The 22472-nt window shown below is 42.2% G+C and overlaps 1 protein-coding gene across 1 annotated transcript in view; it reads right to left on the bottom strand.

Moving 5' to 3' along the window:
• Positions 1-22472, bottom strand: part of LOC126353909 (BAI1-associated protein 3) — a 1859046-nt gene that overhangs the window by 1652570 nt on the left and 184004 nt on the right. The gene's annotated exons all lie outside the window — the stretch shown is intronic.

The raw sequence follows: 22472 nt of genomic DNA, 5'->3' as shown, positions 1-22472 counted from the left end.
ACAGATTGAACAGTAGGGGCCAAAGGCTGTATAAACGTTTTTAATCCAAGCATTTCCTTCAAATGGCCCTGAACACTATGGGACTTTAATTCTGAGGTCATCAGTCTCCTAGAACTTTAGAACTACTTAAACCTAACTAACCTAAGGACATTACATACATCCATTCCCGAGGCAGGATTCGAACCTGCGACTGTAGCAGTCGCGCGGTTCCAGACTGAAGTGCGTACAACCGCTCGGCTACTACGGCCGGCTAAGCATTTCTTCTTGGTGCTCAGCTCTTATTGTTCTCTATTGATTTTTGTACTATTCTGTATTTGTACTATTAAACATTTGTACTTTTCTATATTATATATAGGTTACACCTATTTTCATGAGAATTTTGAATATCTTGCACGACTCTACATTGTCGAACACTTTTCACATATCGTCAAATCGTATAACAGTACCTTGATTTTCCTTCATTCTTGCTTCAGTCATCAGTTGCAGCGTCAAAACTGCTCCCTGGTCCACTTACGTTTCCGGAAGTGAAACTAATCGTCTACCAGATCTTCTGTATGTTATTCTTGTCATCAACTTGGATGACTGATCTGTTAAGCTGATTCTGAGATTAATCTCACTCTTGTCTGCCCTTGGTATCTTCGGGACTGTGTGGATAATATTTCTCGGAAGTCTGACAGTATATCTCCATACTAGCGGATTCCGTACAACAGCTTTAACAGTCTTCAGTTACCACTTCTCTTAATGATATTGTAAGTTCCGAATTAATGCTATGTATGCTTCACGCCTAATGGCTCGTTAGACTCCAATAGCTCTGACAGTGGATCTCCTACGCCTTTCATACTGACTTCCAGTTATTCTTCTATCCAGTCGTCAGACAGCTTTCCTCCTCACAGAGACCTTCGATGTGTTCTTTTCTCTCATCCAATGTTTTGTCTGCGTTCAAGACTGGAATTCCTCTCGCATTCTTGATGTTGATGCCTTTGCTTTTAGTTTCACTGAAGATTGTCCTTGCATTTCTGTATGCTGAGTCTTATCTTCCAATAAGCATTTGTGTCCGATTTCCTCAAATTTTTTTGTAACCAGGTTGTCTTGACCCCCTGGCACTTCGTTTTGATTTCAGTCTAAGTTACGAGTATGCTGCTTTTTCCAGTCTTTTCCTTAACGTTTTTGTGCTCCCTTGTATGGCAGATCGTCTGAAGCACTTCTGTTACCGAGTGCTTTTTCACAGTTACCTTCCTTGACTGCCAGATCACCGTCCTTTTCTAGAGATGTCCACTGTTCTTCAGCTGATCTCCGTGCATTGTACAGCCAAGGAGAACTTCAAACGAACGTCATGTTTCCTCAGTATCATGTTTCTTTCCACACTGCTTCTTCCGAACTATTCTTTCCAACATCAGTCTAGCGGCCATCATTACTAATCTATTATCAGAGTCTATGTCTGCACCTGACCAAGAATTAGAATCCAATATCTAATATCGAAATACTTGTCTAACCACGACTTAATCCCGCTGGAATATTCATGCTCCTCCAGGCCATATTTTGTCTTCCTCTATTTCTTGAAATTTATTACAGAACTCAGTTCTCTCCTCTCATTGCCACTACGGAGCCCATATTATCTCGTTACTCTGTCTTACAGTATATTCCTTTTCCAATCACAGGGTCCCAATCACCTATGTTTGCTAGATTTTGATATCCTATTAAAACCGACGAGTGGTACATAAATGGCTACTTGTCTCAGGCGGGATCTGCACGCTGCTAACTTAGAGAGGCAGCAGGACGTAGATTTTTACAGTGCAGTTACCTTAAGCGTTTTGAAATGCTAAAGTACAAAGGAGATTAATTATTTTGCAGACATGCTGTTTTCTTTTTTTTTTACGTAAACATATTTTAGCACGTCCGTGTCATCGTCACTAGGTTTTTATTTATTGAAAGACTGTAAAAGTGAATGTATTTTAGGTTGTAACTGATTTAACAAATTGAGGCCTAAAGAAAGTTTTTGTTCGTTTTGCTTCTTACAGTAACCTTACATTATATGGTTTTGCAGGACCAGTTGTATGGTGTCCTGCACTGGTAGCTTGTTATCTGAAAACCAAACGAAGTGAATTTTAATTTCATCGGTGAGTTAAGACATCCCCTGGTTTATAAAAGAAGGTGTGGTTTTCGTATGTCAAAATATTTTGCATATACATTTGTTATTAGTCACAATAATAAAAAGTATATGCACAAAACACTTTTACATGGCAAAATCACGTCGTTTTTTTTTTTTTAATCGAGGGATGTGTTAACGCACTGATGAAATGCACATTTCCTTCGTTTGGTTTGCAGATGAGAAGCTACCAGTGCAAGACACCACACAATTCGTCTTGCAAGACCATATAATGTAAAATCACGGTAAGAAGCAAACCGAACAAAAACTTTCTATAGGCATCACTTTGTTAAATCAGTTGCAACCTAAAATATGTTCACTTTTACGGTTTTTCAATAAAAAAAACGATAGTGGTACAGAGAGGCTGAAATATATTTGGGTAAAAAGAGTGTGTTTGCAATAAAGTGGAACCCCATATGCTATAATTAAATTGCAGACGCGGACAGAAAGGACAAGACCTGCAGATGCAAAAGATGAATACACTTCACTACATCAAAGATTCCAGTCGGGCAGACCGTATGTTTGTCTCCGTCTGGTAGTAAGCGTGATTTTTATACATTGATGAACCCGAACATTATGCCCACCATCTTAATTGGGTGTTGGTCTCCATTTGGAACCAAGTACATCTGTGATTCTGCATGTCCTGGGTTGGGCAAGTCCTTGATAGGTTTTCGGAGATACATGGCACGAGATATCTACTCCCAGGTCACGTAATTCCCGTAAATCACGAGCCGTTTGTTTGCTGCGCATAGTGTGATCCCCATAGCGTCCCTAATGTGTCCCATCTGGTCTACGTCTTTGTATCCACTATTGTATGCCAACCGTGTATAGGGCAGTAAGACGGGTAAAATTTTCAAAGTCCCAGAGCGAAGCTATCACACTACATTGCGGCAATGTCGACACAAGGCATCGTAAAGAGAACATTTCGCCACCGAGACAGGGTTAGGGCAAAACACATTGGCGTTTGTGGCGAGCCAAATGAGTCGCGTCACCTTCGTTATGTGACGAAAGAAAGGCTAAGGCGAATGCAACAAACTGTACCAAGAGCTCCTACGAACCAGTTATATGCTGTAACAAACTCGTTAAGTGATCACAGCAGAAGGGAAATCTGTGATACGTTGGTAACAGAAACCCCTTTGCTGTCATGACGAATGACGTCGGGTAAACATTAGCCACTACTTCACTCCATAAATACCCCAGCATTTTAGCTCATAAGTAAGTCGCTCAGACGGATCTACGGCGAACACGGCGTTCGCACTCGATTCCCTGATTGCACCGAAGTGACCTCTGGCACAAGTATGCTTGTAGGTTTCCTGCACCCTACGGACAAGAACAGTTGGAAACTGGGAGTGACGGCTACCTCGCCGCAATCACCAGTGATAGAGTTCAATACCACAGTCTGCCTCTGTCGCTGATGAAAGGACCTGGAGGCCTTTCTGTCCCACCACGATCAGGATACCGGCGTTCCTGACATTCCAGTGGACTGAATAGGGCCTACCTGGACGGCAGGCCAATATCACCGAATTTCACGGCCACACGGTTACCGTCAGTGCGGTACGACGGACGACGAAGAGGGGTGGTGAGTTGGCCGACCAGAAATTTTCGTACACTGAACTGAGCCACTGACTGCTATAGTAATGGGATAAAAATGTCACTTTTTCCTCTAGTGCTGTAGGTATAGACATCTTCGCAAATCGCGGTTGATTTTTATGATGAATTTCATTAGTAACTGTAAGTACTGCGACGGTGCACTTAAAATGCCTAATTCTTACGTGACGGCCGAGGGTGAACAGCGCACATTATTCTTACGGTTCGCCTTTGTGCAGCCACTTATTCCATAAAACATTATTGAATGTGAGTATGCAAAATATGTCAAGAGGTTAATTCATTTGTTTCCAAGACCAGCAATTATACTGAGAGCAAAAGGAGCTGAGTTTAATAGTTTGAGAAGCTCAATAGCATGCTTCTTCCTGTTTAAGTTTTCACCCAAAAATTTGGAGCGTTCTACTCTGTTTAGTGAGTCCAGTTCATATGCTACATCAATTGTTGGTGTGTCCCTATTTGTTGCACAGAACTGTTATAATTCTTTTTTATATTTAATTTAGCAAAAATCTATTTACAGAGAACGATTTAAGTATTCTTTCAAAAACATAATCAACAACTCCTTCTTTGACTTCCTCTCTAAAGGGATTTATTACAACACTAGCGTCATCTGGAAAAAGTGCAATTTATGCTTGTTGAATGTTAAATACAATCTCATTCACATACATTATGAATTGGAGTAGAACCAAAGTTGAACAATGTGGGGCTTCCATAATGATTTATTGACATTCACGATCACTTTCTACACTCGCAAAATCGAATTTTTCAGCACAATATTTCACATTCTGATTCTTCATGTATGATTTACACAAGCTGTCTGTGAAGCCATCAATCCCATAAAACATTATCTTAAGAGTGTAACTTGGTCTATGTTGTCAAACACCTTTGGAAGGTCACAAAAAATACGAACTGGCGATATTTATTACATAAAGCCTGTAATATTTAGTGGGCGAAAGTATAAATAGCATTCTCATTTGAACAATTCTTCTGGAACCTAAGTACGGTACAATATACATTTTTTCCTTCTTAAAAGTAATGTGTGTTCTAGTCCGTAGTAACAGTTCTGTAATTTAGCGTACGGAATACCGATTTTGAAAGTCAGTAACATCTTCAGGCTATCCTATGATTAAAAATCTCCAGTACATAGAATAACAATGCAAGAGAAATTTACAAGTTATTTTTCTCTATGACAGTAAGCGTATGGTATATAGTGCAACGTTAAAATACTTAAGTAGGCCCTTATTCATGGTACGCAGTCGTCACGCTCTCTTCCCAAGGAGGTGCGTCAAATGCTAAAAGTAAAGGCCAATTTTTGATTTTTAAGCGAACATAAAATGCGGCCGGCAGTGATAATCTGAGTATGTTACGATATGCTATCGCCATAAAAAGATTTAAAGACAATGTTCAGGGCCTTCAAATTATATTTATCAGGAGGCATCAGAGGAAACTTAGAATAGCAATATTTATATTAAAAAAATAACGAAAGTGGTCAAAATGAAGATAAGGCTTGGGAGTTTTATCCACGTGACAGAAACGTAACCCAAATATAGTTTAACAACCAAGAAGAGCGGATGTTGCAAAAAGGTTTAAAGCACAGTTAACTTCATGGCTCAATATAAAGAATATGTACAGCCTGGTTGCCAAAGTAAGGTTACAAATTAAAATAACTAAATTTTATAAGATAGAACAATACAGAGTATGGATCTGAACAGAAAAACATTTGCACACAGGAATAATGAAAGCCCACAATAAAAATTACTAAGAGGGGCAAACTGCCGCATAAATTATTTAAAACGGAAGCAAAGGACGCTAAGTTTCAAAGGCGGAAAAAGAAAACACCTTGGAGGATTACACAAAGAAGACACTCAAATTTTTATCAACAATATTTTTGAAGCAAGAAAAGGTCCCAAAGCAAAATTTTCATTGCAGGTGAGACAGGCTATCGATAACAGCAATTGCTTAACAGCAAATAATAAAAAAGGCAGACTGAAGTCAAGAACCCATAGCTGCCAACCCTCAAGGCTCTGTTTAAAATACATAATAGAATGTGCCAATGTTCCCTGTAGTGAACGTTGTAGGAGGCCCTTCTTATAATTTTTATAGAGAACTGAGTGTAAATCTTAAAGAGCTGCTTTAATTATGAGCAAACGCACTATAAAAAGTAGCTACGAACTTTTGACTTCGCTAGGGAATATTCTGATACCGGAAGGCTCTACCTTTACTTTATTGGACTAAAAACCTATACATTAATGTTCCAGTTGACGAGAAGACCCATATCACAAAAGCTACCTTGAAACAGCATAAGAGTCTGCAAATGGGTTAAACTATAAATCTACTAACTTGTAGAACTAATATTGATGTTCAGTTACTTCATATTTAATACAAAGATATACCATCAAAATATTGAGCTGGCCTTGGGAAGCCCACTAGCTGGAAGTAGCGCTGAATTCTTATTACAGAAATGGAGTGCATTTTTAAAAAAATGTTTCGTGATTTAAAACGCAAAGTAATTTACTATAAAAGGCATATCAATGACATGATTTTGTCATTTAGAGGTGATCGTGAAGAAATGGAAAACATGGTGCCCAAATTTCACGGCATGCATCAGAAATTAAATTACAATGTGGAATGAAAAGAAGGAGCTGGTATAAAGTTTTTAGATTTTCATGTAAGAAAGGAAAACATCAATATGTTTTTGATATTTTTAGAAAGCTAACAACCGCGAACTCAGCTATATGAGTTAGTGTGAACCACCCACAAGAACAGATAGTGGCGAGCTTTCGAGCTTTGTTCCAAAGAATTTTAAAATTCCCAGCTGTTATTCATGAGAAAGCTAACTGCAACAGAAAGCAAACTGCAACAGCCGGTGATTATGAGTCTGAGGAAATTAATGCCTACATATAACCACGTAAATAATGGTTAACAAATATTCAGGTGCTAAAAAAAATTAAAATACATAAGCACAACTTACGTGGGAGTCATTACAGAGAAAATCGCAAGGTTGTTTTGAAATAAAAAGTTAAAAATAAGTTTCAAAACCAGAAGTTCATTGCGCATCATACTTTCCCACAGCTTTCACCTCACAGAAAGATTTGAAATTCAGTTTTTTCGGAGGTGTCTTGCAATGCTAGGCTCAACTTTTTGACAAGAACATATTGTAGGGGCATCGAAAGAAAAATCTTCCTTCAGTAATCTCCTTATTCAGAATAAACATAGACACAAGACGTGGGGAATAATTGTACACATTGCTTCTGTGGAACCACTGATGAACATCTCGGTGGAAGTTGAAATCTACTGTCGAGTGAAAACAAGTGTGGATAAGTTACTCAATAGGCAAATAAAAACTTGAGAAAAGCAATTCCCTGACCTGTTCTCGAAATGGAAATAAGGTTTCCCCGTCACATTTTTTACTAATCACACTACTGATCTGAAATTTACTGACTTTATTTTATTTAGATGGCTCCCCCTTCCCCAACTGTAACCTGTGACTACATTTGCAATGTTCTAAGTTTTCTCCTCCTCCATGCCTACTATAATGATCCCACCTTTTGTGTGTCCCTTCACGTCCCTCCAGTCCCCGTGACTGATATATCTATACAATATTATTACACACAAATTTTTGGTATTCAGTCATTCTGTCCCACTGTTTACTGTATTCAAATGATTGACCTAAAGATCCATTTTCAGGTTTTAGGGGCCGTAATACTAATATATTTTAAATGCACGCCAATTTATGGTATTTATTCTAATGTAACCCATTGTTTACTATGTTTACGTGATTGAATTAAAATTGTTTTTATGATGATAGGATCCATAACACTGTGGTACTTGAAATACACTTGACTTACTGTTTCAAGTTGCCGATGTCCAACTAACTATGAACGTAATATCAAAATTAACTATGACCTAATATCAAAGCCCATTGATGCGATATTTCTCAATTGAACGTTAACTGCGGCGATTAGTTATTGCGCCTGTGGCAGGTCGATGAGGTGCAACACGGTGTGGAGAAGACGCAATAGAGCACTGCCTAGAACGCTTGCGTACACAAATGAAAATGGTGATGACACTTGTCACTATTCCCTCTGGATGCTTGATTCCTCTTCAATAAAAGTAATTTTTTATTCTAGGTATATAACGTTATTATTATTACACTTTAATATATTAAATGTTCATGGAGAGATTGATGTTTTATAATGGTCTAAATCACAAGCAAACGGTCAGTGTAAACTTAGGTAAACTGATTTTCTGTTTTGAGTAAGTGTTTTATTTCTTTATATCATTTACATTGCGACTTTCTGTAAGAGGTAAGAATGGTAGTATGCACATGGGGCACTTTTAGCACTGCTGGTCGCGGTTTTGAATCTATTTTAGGTTCAAAATAATCATTTAACACACCCTCTTTGGAAGTGAACGTGTAATTTGCATGCCAGGGACAAGGGGCTATCTATACATTTTAACGTTACACTGTATTACATCCGTTTCTGTTAGAGAAAAAATACCTTGTAAATTTCACTTACACTGTTGTTCTAGATATGCAATAGAACTTTTTTTCATATGATGGACTGAAGATGTTACTGTTTACCGAAGCTGCTGGCCAGTAGGCAAAATAAAACTGCGACTATCAACCGGAAGATATATTCAGTGTCGACTCGTGCAAAATTTTACCCATGGAATACAATGTGGTGGCCTATTCCCTTTTGAGTTAAAAGAGTAGAAACCGTAACTAAATTGAACATATTAATTTTACGTATATGAATCGCACAGTTTAAATACATTTAATTTTATAATTAATCGTTTACCAACAATAACATTTAAAAAAACATGATGGCAGTAGCAGGAATCTAACATAAGCGGACAGACTGCCTGTCGTCTTCTTCACCACTGGGGTAACACCCTGATACGTTAACTGCTGCTGGAAATTCTCTCATCTACGCGTAAATTCTTAGAGATCGTTTACCTGTTACTACGATCCAAAGTATTCTAGGAAACTTAAAGCGCCATTTACCTGCTTCTACCCATATAGTTTCAGCCAAATCGATGACCCTGTTGCTACGTCCTCCTGTTGTTAGATTTACATTTGCAGAAGGTATACTTCATTCCTCACATGTCTTTTTCTACCACAATCTATAGCCTTTTGAGTTACAAGCTTCCATTGAACTAGATCGTATTTATTTCGTGTATGTAAATTGTATTGTTTACATATACCGATTTTAAAATTCTATAATCAATAACATTGCAAGGAATAAAATAAAGTGAAAAAATATGAGTGATACTAGCAGTGAGAATCTAACTCAAGTCGACGAAATATCAGTCATTGCGCTTGACCAATCGGCCACGATATGATTACCTCAACCACTCCTCTAAAATCTTTCATACTATCATCTTGCGCAATACGTTACATGCTCTTTCAAACAAATGTACTGACCTTGCGCTGTGAGCAACATATCACTCATTCTGCTGGAACGGATGATGCCACATCAGAGCATCAACGGTCGGAAACAAACAGTTGTATCCCTTCTCTGAAATGTTCATAGTATTACTGATCATCATTTCAACAATGGATAACGGTTTCTATTTATCATGTTGTTGTAAAACATGTTTCGTCATTTTATTTGTATACCAGCACGCATTCGAAAACAAACGACTTAATTTTAGTGCAGTTTAGGAATGCATTCGAAGAGAAATTACGTAATTTTATTGTGATATTGATAGTGTGTTGTAGCACATTAGCACACAATAACTGGCCATCACCACATGTGTTCTTTCTAAAGTGTTCTGGTCACTGTCCCAAACAACAGTATGTCGAAAATGGTTTTCTGTTTGAATGTGAGGCTACTGTGGAGCACATTATTTTCTCCAATATTTTTGAAAAAGATACAAGTAAGGAAATTTGACGATAATTATTTATGTCTTCCTGGTCACCTTCGTTATGAAGAATGGTGAGTAATACAAAAATCAAACATACAACATAATGGAGAGTTCAATCAGAATAATAGTACAATCAGATTTCAAACAGACACACACACACACACACACACACACACACACACACAGACATACACATGCACGCGTGCATGCATCCAACCTTTAGTTCCCTAATTTAAGATAAATTCCACTAGTTATTTATAAATGTCTAAATTCTTCATAAACAAGAAGATTAACACACGCGAAGGAAGTGCTTGTTGCATGTGACGATCTTCATAATCAGCCAGTCGGATTACCGTCTGTATCAAGTGCAACCGAAGAATATGTGATTAATGTCGTGGAACTCCCCCCGTGGAAATACTGTGATGGTACGACATGGAGTCTATGAGGATAGTGTTGGCAGCAGCTGTGATTGAATTTCAACCTGCCATTGATTTCAAGAAACTCCCATTACCTATGACAACTCAGTTGTACACTCCTGGAAATGGAAAAAAGAACACATTGACACCGGTGTGTCAGACCCACCATACTTGCTCCGGACACTACGAGAGGGCTGTACAAGCAATGATCACACGCACGGCACAGCGGACACACCAGGAACCGCGGTGTTTGCCGTCGAATGGCGCTAGCTGCGCAGCATTTGTGCACCGCCGCCGTCAGTGTCAGCCAGTTTGCCGTGGCATACGGAGCTCCATCGCAGTCTTTAACACTGGTAGCATGCCGCTACAGCATGGACGTGAACCGTATGTGCAGTTGACGGACTTTGAGCGAGGGCGTATAGTGGGCATTCGGGAGGCCAGGTGGACGTACCGCCGAATTGCTCAACACGTGGTGCGTGAGGTCTCCACAGTACATCGATGTTGTCGCCAGTGGTCGGCGGAAGGTGCACGTGCCGTCGACCTGGGACCGGACCACAGCGACGCACGGATGCACGCCAAGACCGTAGGATCCTACGCAGTGCCGTAGGGGACAGCACCGCCACTTCCCAGCAAATTTGGGACACTGTTGCTCCTGGGGTATCGGCGAGGACCATTCGCAACCGTCTCCATGAAGCTGGGCTACGGTCCCGCACACCGTTAGGCCGTCTTCCGCTCACGCCCCAACATCGTGCAGCCCACCTCCAGTGGTGTCGCAACAGACGTGAATGGAAGGACGAATGGAGACGTGTCGTCTTCAGCGATGAGAGTCGCTTCTGCCTTGGTGCCAATGATGGTCGTATGCGTGTTTGGCGCCGTGCAGTTGAGCGCCACAATCAGGACTGCATACGACCGAGGCACACAGGGCCAACACCCGGCATCATGGTGTGGGGAGCGATCTCCTACACTGGCCGTACACCTGTGGTGATCGTCGAGGGGACACTGAATAGTGCACGGTACATCCAAACCGTCATCGAACCCATCGTTCTACCATTCCTAGACCGGCAAGGGAACTTGCTGTTCCAACAGGACAATGCACGTCCGCATGTATCCCGTGCCACCCAACATGCTCTAGAAGGTGTAAGTCAACTACCCTGGCCAGCAAGATCTCCGGATCTGTCCCCCATTGAGCATGTTTGGGACTGGATGAAGCGTCGTCTCACGTGGTCTGCACGTCCAGCACGAACGCTGGTCCAACAGAGGCGCCAGGTGGAAATGGCATGGCAAGCCGTTCCACAGGACTACATCCAGCATCTCTACGATCGTCTCCATGGGAGATTAGCAGCCTGCATTGCTGCGAAAGGTGGATATACACTGTACTAGTGCCGACATTGTGCATGCTCTGTTGCCTGTGTCTATGTGCCTGTGGTTCTGTCAGTGTGATCATGTGATGTATCTGACCCCTGGAATGTGTCAATAAAGTTTCCCCTTCCTGGGACAATGAATTCACGGTGTTCTTATTTCAATTTCCAGGAGTGTATATCAGAGCCCACTTTTCAGCACACCATTGGGCTTTTGGGATGTGTGGGTGGATTTGTTTGTACAAGGTTCCCTTCCATCTCTCATGCCTTTTTCCATTCGTTCCTCACCATGTGCTTAACTACTACAATGAGATCATCCGCTGGGAGGCGATGCTCTTGTATGCCAAACATCGTTACATTCTTAGCCAACTGCTCAATTTTCTCATTCCCCACAGTCCCAGAATGGACCTTGATCTGTACTGGTGTTGGGCAGCTGCTGCTCTTTGCTATGGTAAATACCAGCTCCCTTTGTTCTTAGATACATGCGTGCCCAAGGAACATTGCATCAAACTTTATGGATTCTGTTGAATTCAGACACTGCAGTAATGCATTTCATGCTAAATCGAAGGCGATCTCTCGCTGTGTGAAAATCTCTTAACTGTGTGAGCACTATGGGAAAGAGACACTGTGACAAATGGAACTTTGGGTGTATCCGTGAAGCCTGCTTGGATAGCCTAAACCGTTGAGGCGACTGCTCACATAAAGCGGAAAATCCGGGTTCAAGTTCCGGACGACCACAAATTTTTATTTGCTTCCACTGAACTGTATAGCTGGGGTGGTATCGACTTAACAATTTGAGAATACATTTCATGATGTGCTTCGCACGTGCAGGATCCAGAACTTTAAGTTCGCGTAGTGTCAAACGTTTGGGATTTGTAAATATGCAATTAAAATTTTTAATCATTATGAGTGCCTTTCCGAGAAACGGTACACGTAATCACTGTGGATTACACCCTGTAAAGTTGGAGGGTCGCAAACCCACATAGCCAGATCAGCCCAAACGCTTCGATTCATTGTTTGCCTGAGAAACTCAGGTAGAGCAAATGCCTTGTTAGAGGCAAGTCAAACATAAAACTTTTATCCATTATTGACATGGACCTTTGTTACTATGATGAATAAAGGCTCCCACTAATTACTGCAACCAGTCGCCTTTTATTTTATTATTCAATTTTTGTTTTCCATTACCGGTTCCGAATCGCCTGGCGATTCTTCATTAAATGGCACATATACGTTTTATGTTTGCAGCATGTTGGGTAGCTGTGGCATAATGTATGGACTAAATATGCGAGCACTGAATGTGACGAGAATTATTCACATTATGAGATCGATTTAGTTTCATTACTTACATACAGCTAAACCGAAATCATCTTGTGATTCAAGCTCTTTTTTTCCGTGTTTGCTTTAACAATACGTATGTTTTTGGATAGGGTCCGCCTTAAGCAAAACACAGTTTTGTTTAAAAAAATCCTACAACGTACTCTCAATCTCAATCTCTCTCTCTCTCTCTCTCTCTCTCTGTCTCTGTCTCTGTCTCTCTGTCTCTCTCTCTCTCTCTCTCTCTCTGTCTCTCTCTCTCTCTCTCTCTCTCTCTCTCTCTCTCTGTCTCCCTCCCTCTCTCTCTCTCTCTCTCTCTCTCTCTCTCTCTCTCTGTCTCCCTCCCTCTCCCTTTTCACACACACACACACACACACACACACACACACACACACACACACACACACACACACAGAATTACTTACTTTCAGGCATGAAAATAACAATTTTTAAATCGCCATTTTGGCTTAAACAATTTGTCTACTTTAAAGAGTAAGTGGTTGTAGATAACAAACTGTGGAACAAAACAGTCGCTGTAGAAACACAACAGAAAAACCATACCATGTGGTAAAAAGGTATGAATTTTAAATTTTGTGTGTTTTTTTTTCAAATATCTGTAATTATGATCATCATAATCATCATCATCATTTAAGACTGAGTATGCCTTTCAGCGTTCAGTCTGGAGGATAGCCCCCTTATAAAATTCCTGCATGATCCCCTATTCAGTGCTAACATTGGTGCCTCTTCTGATGTTAAACCTATTACTTCAAAATCATTCTTAACCGAATCCAAGTACCTTCTCCTTGGTCTGCCCCGACTCCTCCTACCCTCTACTGCTGAACCCATGAGTCTCTTGGGTAACCTTGCTTCTCTCATGTATGTAATATGACCCCACCATCAAAGCCTGTACATCCTGACTGCTACATCTATAGAGTTCATTCCCAGTTTTTCTTTGATTTCCTCATTGTGGACACCCTCCTGCCATTGTTCCCATCTACTAGTACCTGCAATCATCCTGGCTACTTTCATATCCGTAACCTCAACCTTGTTGATAAGGTAACCTGAATCCACCCAGCTTTCGCTCCCATACAACAAAGTTGGTCGAAAGATTGAACGGTGGACAGATAACTTAGTCTTAGTACTGACTTCCTTCTTGCAGAAGACAGCAGATCGTAGCTGATCGCTCACTGCATAAGCTTTCCTACACCTAGCTTCCAGTTCTTTCACTATGTTGCCATCCTGTGAGAATATGCATTCTAAGTACTTGAAACTGTCCACCCGTTCTAACTTTGTTCCTCCTATTTGGCACTCAATCCGTTTATATTTCTTTCCCACTGACATTACTTTCGTTTTGGAAATGGTAATCTTCATACCATAGTCCTTACATTGCTGATCTAGCTCTGAAATATTACTGTGCAAACTTTCAATCGAATCTCCATGAGTGGGGCTTTCGTGGCCGTCTCCCCATCTTCATTCGGTCCTTTCTTTCTCACCGCCTCTTTCGGTATCGGGTTGGTAATGTGCTATCGGATTTGTACGTGCAGGAGAATGGTGTTCCTCAGGGCAGCGTTTTAAGTGTCACCCTCTTTGCCGTTGCTATTAACAGTATCACGTCCACTATCCGGAGTCCTGCCCAATGCTCCTTGTTTGTGGACGATTTTGCTGTTTTCTGTTCTTCCTCCAGTCTTGTCAGTGCTAGTCGGCAGTTACAGCTTACGATAAAGCGCTTAGAGGCATGGACTGCAAAGACGGGTTTTACCTTTTCTGCAGACAAATCTGTGTGTGTTCATTTTAATCGTTCTCGGCGTCTTTTTACCTCCACTGAATTGCGTCTGAGGGACACCGTTCTTCCTTTTAGAGACACTGTGAGGTTCCTGGGCCTCACTTTTGATTCCAAGTTGTCGTGGTTGCCTCACCTTAAAGACCTCAAGGTGCGGGCCCTGAAGGCACTGAATATTTTGAAGTGTCTCAGCCATCGGTCCTGGGGAGCAGATCGGGCGCGTCTGCTGCAGTTTTATAGGGCTTTCGTCCGATCGCGTCTTGACTATGCTTGCACCGTGTATGGGTCAGCAAGGAATTCATATCTAAAGATCCTTGACGCAGTACACCATGAGGGTATCAGGCTGGCCACTGGTGCCTTCCGTACCAGTCCCATCCCCAGCCTGTGTGCTGAGGCAGGGGAACCGCCGCTCGCCATCCGGCGGAAACTCCTCATGGTGCGACGGGTGTGTCATTTCCTTGCCTGTCCTACCTCCCCTGCGTACCCTACCGTTGCCCGACCGCCTATGGAACGTCTCTTTTCCAGTCGTCCCAGGGCAACGAGACCATTTGGGATTCGTGCCAAGCATTTGCTTGAGTCCCTTGGTGTGGAGCGTGTGGCCCCCCAACGACAAGGTTTTACTCGCCTGCCTCCCTGGTTGCTCCAGAGGCCCAGCATCCTTCTAGACTTGTCGGAGAACCGGAGGAACTGCACTCCGGCGTTTGTTTTTACCTCCTTATTTTACGATATTTTAAACCAGCATCCGGACCATGTACCTGTATTCACAGATGGCTCTAAACAGGGGGACTCTGTTGGTTGTGCTGTTGTTTTCCCTGATCGAGTCGTCAAGTACGGCTTCCTGCGGCGTTTACCATCCTCGATGCCGAATTGTTTGCAATCTTGCGGGCATTGGAGCAGATGAGATGTGTTACCAGTCTTAAGTTCCTCATCTTTTCTGACTCCCTGAGTGCCCTTCAGACCATGCAACACTTGTACCCAGCGGATACGGTCGTCCAGAACATCCATGATGCCCTACTCCACCTGCAACGGCAGGGGAAGGAGGTTTCTTTCTGCTGGGTGCCGGGGCACGTGGGTATTAGGGGAAACGAACTGGCGGATGTGGCTGCCAAAGATGCATGTTCCCTCCCTCACGTTGTTGAATGTGCCATCCCCGTCCATGCTGTAACCTCCCTTTTGCGTTTTCGTGTTATGCATCAATGGGAAGAGGAGTGGTTGGCAGTTTCTGACAATAAGCTGCGTCTGGTAAAGGCCACTACGCGACCATGGCGTACGTCCTACCAGTCATACAGGCGGGATGAGGTTCTCCTCACTCGCCTCCGCATTGGACACAGTCCCTTCACGCATGGTTTTTTACTCCGGCGGGAGGACCCCCCAATCTGCAGTGCTTGTGGCGTCCAGATTACTGTCCGCCACATTTTACTTGACTGTCTTTTATTCTCTGACCAGAAGGCGGTGGTTTCCTTGCCACCGGATTTGCCCTCTATTTTGCAAGACGACGCAGCGACTGTGGTTAAGGTCTTACGGTTTTGTGTCCTGTCCAATCTGTTGCCTCGGATTTTAGGGAGAAGGTTTTAATGTGCTGCTGGGAGACTGGCTCACCCAGGTTTTAGGTAAGAGGTCCGCCAGTCACGATTACCTCCTTGTTTCCCTTCGGTATCTGTTCTCTTTTCCTTGTGTTTCCTTTCCTTTTTTAGTGTGTTTCTTCTCCTCTTGTTTTGCCTCTGTTTGTGCGCATTTGGAACTGCGTCAGGCCTGTGTCTTTTAGCGTTCTCCTTGTTCGGCGTCCGTCTTCGTCCCTTCGCCGCTTGTGTTCCTGTTTCTATGCGTTTGGGCGCTGATGACCACTCTGTTTAGCGCCCGTAAACCTCAAACACACACACACACACGAATCTGCCATCACAACTAAGTCATCCGCATATGCAAGACTGCTTATTTTGTGTTCACATATCTTGATCTCACCCAGCCAGTATATAGTTTTCAACATATGATCCATAAATAATATGAACAACAGTGGAGACAGGTTGCAGCCTTGTCTTACCCCTGAAACTACTCTGAACCATGAACTCAATTCACCGTCAACTCTAACTGCTGCCTGACTATCCATGTAAAGACCTTTAATTGCTTGCAAAAGTTTGCCTCCTATTCCATAATCTCGTAGAACAGACAATAACTTCCTCCTAGGAACCCGGTCATATGCCTTTTCTAGACCTATAAAGCATAGATACAGTTCCCTGTTCCACTCATAACACTTCTCCATTATTTGTCGTAAGCTAAAGATCTGGTCCTGACTACCTCTAAGAGGCCTAAACCCACACTGATTTTCATCCAATTGGTCCTCAACTAATACTTGCACTTTCCTTTCAACAATACCTGAGAAGATTTTACCCACAACGCTGATTAAAGAGATACCTCTGTAGTTGTTACAATCTTTTCTGTTTCCATGTTTAAAGATTGGTGTGATTACTGCTTTTGTCCAGTCTGATGGAACCTGTCCCGACTCTCAGGCCATTTCAATTATCCTGTGGTGCCACTTAAGACCTGACGTTCCACTGTATTTGATGAGTTCGGACTTAATTACATCCACTCCAGCTGCTTTATTGCACTGCAATCTATTGACCATTTTCTCCACTTCCTCAAATGTGATGCTGTTTCCATCATCCTCCCTATCCCATTCTACCTCGAAATCTGAAACATTGCTGATCGTATTTTCACCTACATTGAGCAACTCTTCAAAATATTCCCTCCATCTGCCCAAGGCATCCACAGGATTCACCAGCAGTTTTCCTGACCTGTCCAAAATACTTGTCATTTCCTTCTTACCTCCCTTTCGAAGACTGATAATTACACTCGAGAATGGTTTTCCAGTAGCTTGACTCACAGTCTCCAACCTGTTTACAAAGACTTCCTAAGATATCTTCTTGGATGCTGCAATTATCTGTTTGGCTTTGTTTATTTCTTCAACATAACTTTCTCTGTCTACCTGAGTTCTAGTATGTAGCCATTTTTTATACGCCTTCTTTTTCCTTTTACAGGCTGCCTTGACTGTGTCATTCCACCAAGCTGTTTGCTTCATCCTACTTTTACACGCTACTGTTCCAAGACATTCTTTAGCCACTTCTAGTACTATGTCCCTGTACCTTGTCCATTCCTTTTCCAATGACTGTAATTGACTTCATTCAACTAACTGGTGCCTTTCTGAGATCGCTCTTATGTACTTGTGCCTGATTTCCTTATCATGAAGTTTCTCCACTCTCATCCTCCCACATATGGACCTGACCTCCCGCACTTTCGGCCTCACAATCCGAATTTCACTGCAGATTAAATAATGATCAGTTTCACCAAAGAATCCCCTGAATACACGTGTGTCCCTCACAGCCTTCCTGAATTCCTGATCTGTTATTATATAGTCAATGACAGATCTGGTTCTCCTGCCTTCCCAAGTATACCGGTGAATGTTCTTATGTTTAAAAAAGGAGTTTGTGATTACTAAGCCCATACTGGCACAGAAATCCAAGAGTTGTTTCCCGTTCCTGTTGGCCTCCATATCCTCTCCAGATTTACCCATAACCTTTTCATACCCTTCTGTTCGATTTCCAATCCTGGCATTAAAATCACCCTTGAGCAGAACACTGTCCTTGTCCGTTACTCTAACAACTACATCAGTGAGTGCCTCATAAAAACTATCCATCTTATCTTGATCTGTCCCTTCACAATGCGAATATACTGACACAATCCTAATTTTCTTGCTAGACACTGTCAAATCTATCCACATCAGTCGTTCGTTTACATACCTTACTGCAACTACGCTGGGTTCCATTTCTTTCTTGATGTAAAGCCCTTCGCCCCATTGTGCTATTCCTGCTTTGACTCCTGACAGGTAGACCTTGTTTTCTCCCACTTCCTCTTTTTTCTCACCCCTTACCCGAATGTCACTAACAGCTAAAACGTCCAGTCCCATCTTACTTGCAGCCTCTGCCAGGTCTACCTTCTTCCCAGAGTAGCCCCCATTGATATTAATAGCTCCCCATCTCATTACCATTTGTTTGCCAAGTCGTATCTTAGGAGTCCCTGGTTTGTCATTTATAGGTGGGACTCCGTCACCTACAAAGATCCGAGGCATTTTGCTCTGATTGTTGCCAGCATCATATTTAAAGTATCGGGGAAGCAGGTTGCTAGCCTTACGTGCCCCGACTCCCATTGAGTTTTACCCCTAACGGTTGAGGGAGTAACCGGTGGATTTAGTAGACTTTGCCGTATGAGCACAAAGGTGACCACTACTCAGAATATGACCGAGATGCCCAGCTGAATCCAAAGTAACTGGTATCCCGACTGTCGGGACCACTTACTTGGCCACTCATACGTTGCCCGTGGTTCATGAACTAGGACATGACTACAGGAACCCACACCATGAACCACTTAATTATGATTGGAAAACTAATAGTTACATGTATACAAACAGTGAAGAACATTGTTTATCTTTAACAGACATAAAATAAAAGTCCACTGAAGATGCTGCAGCTGCAGTGAAATATGTTTGCGTTAAAAAACAAAATTGTGTTTTGCTAAAGGCGGACCCTATCCAAAAACATACGTATCTTATAATGTGTGCTGGAGGACTGATGTTTCCTCCATGACAGTTCATTTGTACATAAGGAGTAGACACATGAAAGTTTTTATGAAAGGGACCACCAAGTGATGCCTAATCTTAATCAGAGCAGAAATTATTCTGTAGCACTATCCACACTGCTTTAGGAATCATTTTGTGAGAAGTCTTTTGCAGGCAACGAACCATAAGCAAAGATCACAATGGAGACTAGTTCTTGTAAGGCATCAACACAACCAGAGGCAGCCAGTGAAGAGTAGTAAGCAGTTGAAACAGTTTAGCTCACGTGCATATCTAGGGCCATGACAGTTCGCCAACGTTTCTGTCTGAATACGCTGCGCCACATGCATGACAATAGTGTTAACTTTCTCCTGCTGGCTATATATGACTAGCGTAAATTAGAGGACTTCAGGCAGATGTCCGCTTTATTGATCCGAGTTGTGCGCACCTGGTTTCGTTTCTCTCTTCTCAGCCGTCATGGGGTCCACTGCCCAATCCTCCTCTTGGATTATCATAGAGTCCACAGCTTCCTTGACATCTGACGTCGATGTTCTAGGCGGTCAACATCGTGTGTTTTTCAGCCTTGAATATCTTCTTTGGTCATCAGTTGTAATCTATTTGTTCTGAACGTCCATACTACGGTACCACTTCCTTTCTGATTTATGCGCTTATGGTTTAATCTTTAAAAACATAAAGTTTACCCCTATGAAATATACAGGCCATTTTTCCACCATGTACAAGCTCTAGGGGTTGATCGATGAGAGATAACGGAACGATAGAAGTCTAATGAACTTATGCACGTAAATGCACATTTGCTAGAGACTATTTATTCGATCATACTTTGTTATAGAAACTGCGATTTAATATGTGCTGTACCATGCAGAAACAGTTACAGTATGCTCCTCCTAGAGGGTGTATTGTTCCTCATACGTCACACTCTAGTGCCCACTCCTGGCATAGTAATTGGTAATGTTGTCCAGGTCACTCATCTTGGTGACTCTACTTATAGTGGATGTGATACAGCGTTGTTCACATTCAGAATGAGATTTTCACTCTGCAGCGGAGTGAGCGCTGATATGAAACTTCCTGGCAGATTTAAACTGTGTGCCCGACCGAGACTCGAGCTCGGGATCTTAAAGAGAAAAGGTAGACACACAAAGAAATGAGGAAATTACTTCTCCACCGACGCCTATTTCAAATTCTACAACGAACTGTTCACCTGAACGTTGTGCTACCTTACTAATATCCCTTTACACAGGATGTCCCAGGAAGAACGCTTGATGTTCAGAGATATGACAGGAACGAACACTTGCTGCAAAAAAGTCTAATAAACATGGGCTATAAAAAGCATATCTTAAGAGCTTTGATGACGTTCAATCTGACGTCTGATGAATGTTGTTCTAGAAATATTGCTGACTAAGTAGCCCGCTTACATTAATGCACAAATGGCATGTGCGTGCTAATGCAAAATGCCGCGGTTAATGGTCATAATAGGCAGTGTTCGGGTAACATAGATCTCACGGGAGACCGTGCTCGCCTCAATTATATGTTGTCAGCAGAACAGACAGCAATTTCGTGCAGCAGCCACTATTAATCAGGCTACAAAGGCTTTAATGAGAATCTGTGAAATGTCACGAGTAATGAACATGATGGGCAAGGGGCACTACAATGGTTGTGTGTGAATAATTTGACTATCTAGCGCTGCGGTCGCAGGTTCGAATAATGCCTCGGGCATGGATGTGTGTGATGTCCTTAGGTTTAAGTAGTTCTAAGTTCTAGGGGACTGATGACCTCAGAAGTTAAGTCCCATAGTGCTCAGAGCCATTTTTGAGTAGCTAGGTCTGACGGGAGAAGTGCTAGGGTAGTCCGTGCAGTGGCGATGACCACCGTGTGTGAATGGGGCGCTGGTCAGGCCATCTGCCTAGAAAGTAGATCTGGGTTCGAGTCCCGCTCTGGCACAAAAGTTCAACTTTCCCCATTGTTTTAAATCAATGCTCACTCCTAGCCAACGCCTGTAACTCCTTTGTGTCTTGATTCATAGTGGCCGTTGGATCAGAAGTGTGCCTGATCTTTCGGATTTTTGTCTCCTCTTTTCATCGAATGACTGAAGGTGGTCACTGGCTGGCCGAAACCTGTAGCATCATTGCGAAATTTTTGTGTGATTGTGATGAAAGAATGTAAACTTAAAGGAGTAATCTTGTGATTCCGGTACTTCGTTTCCAATAATCTACTTCCATGGATAGCAGTTGGTATTCATCTCACTTTTTCTTCAAAAAGTTTCATCCATATAAACAAATGCTTCATGCTCTTGTTTTGTATATAATCTTTTCGCTTTTATTTGTAACTATGTCGCCCGAGTGGATTAAGCTTAACTGTCGAATAACATGTAAGTAGGCTGTTTAGGTTTTTTTTTTTATTGGTAACGCCGCCGCCACGTAGAGCTCTGTATAAAAATCACTAGCTGTGCCGTGTGCAGTCTGTGGCTGGTTTGCATTGTTGTCTGGCATTGTAGTGTTGAGCAGCGGCAGCTGGATGCTAACAGCGCGTAGCGTTGCGCAGTTGGAGGTGAGCCGCCAGCTGTGGTGGACGTGGGGAGAGAGATGGCGGAGTTTTGAAATTTGTAAGAATTGGTGTCATGAACTGCTATATATATTATGACTAGTGAGGTAAATACATTGTTTGTTCTCTATTAAAATCTTTCATTTGCTAACTATGCCTATCAGTAGTTAGTGCCTTCCGTAGTTTGAATCTTTTATTTAGCTGGCAGTAGTGGCGCTCGCTGCATTGCAGTAGCTTGAGTAACGAAGATTTTTGTGAGGTAAGTGATTTGTGAAACGTATAGGTTAATGCTAGTCAGGGCCATTCTTTCGTAGGGATTTTTGGAAGTCAGATTCCGTTGCGCTAAAGATATTGTGTGTCAGTTTAAGCACAGTCGTGTATAATTGTTCAAAGAGGACGTTTCACATACACCAGTCTTATATAATTGTTCTAAGGGGACGTTTCAAACACACATCCATCGTTTGATCTTATTTTTAATATCTCCTATACTTTTCCCATTCGGTGGTATCTAAAAGAATAACCAACGTTTAGGACTAAATTCCCAACTTCTGAATTAAGTTTTGAGATTAGTTTTAGATCTCACTAGTTACATTCTCCCAACACCTTCCTCAACACACAGCTAGTGTTCACTGTTTTCCTTAGTTATCACCAGGTCATCAGCTAAGAAGGGAGGATGTATTTTATCATCTCCTGTTGACATTCTCATCGGTCTATGTGTCTGCCGTCGTAACTGAGTGATCAGCGCTACTGTCTGCCGTACGGAGCATGCGACTTCGATTACTCTACCTGCTGAGGTCTTGGCACCACGACAGGTCGGGGCGCA

Source organism: Schistocerca gregaria, chromosome 3, assembly GCF_023897955.1.
Source record: "Schistocerca gregaria isolate iqSchGreg1 chromosome 3, iqSchGreg1.2, whole genome shotgun sequence".
NCBI classification, from domain to species: domain Eukaryota; kingdom Metazoa; phylum Arthropoda; class Insecta; order Orthoptera; family Acrididae; genus Schistocerca; species Schistocerca gregaria.
The sequence above is the reverse complement of the archived record's forward strand: the minus strand, read 5'-3'. Positions and strand labels throughout refer to the sequence as shown.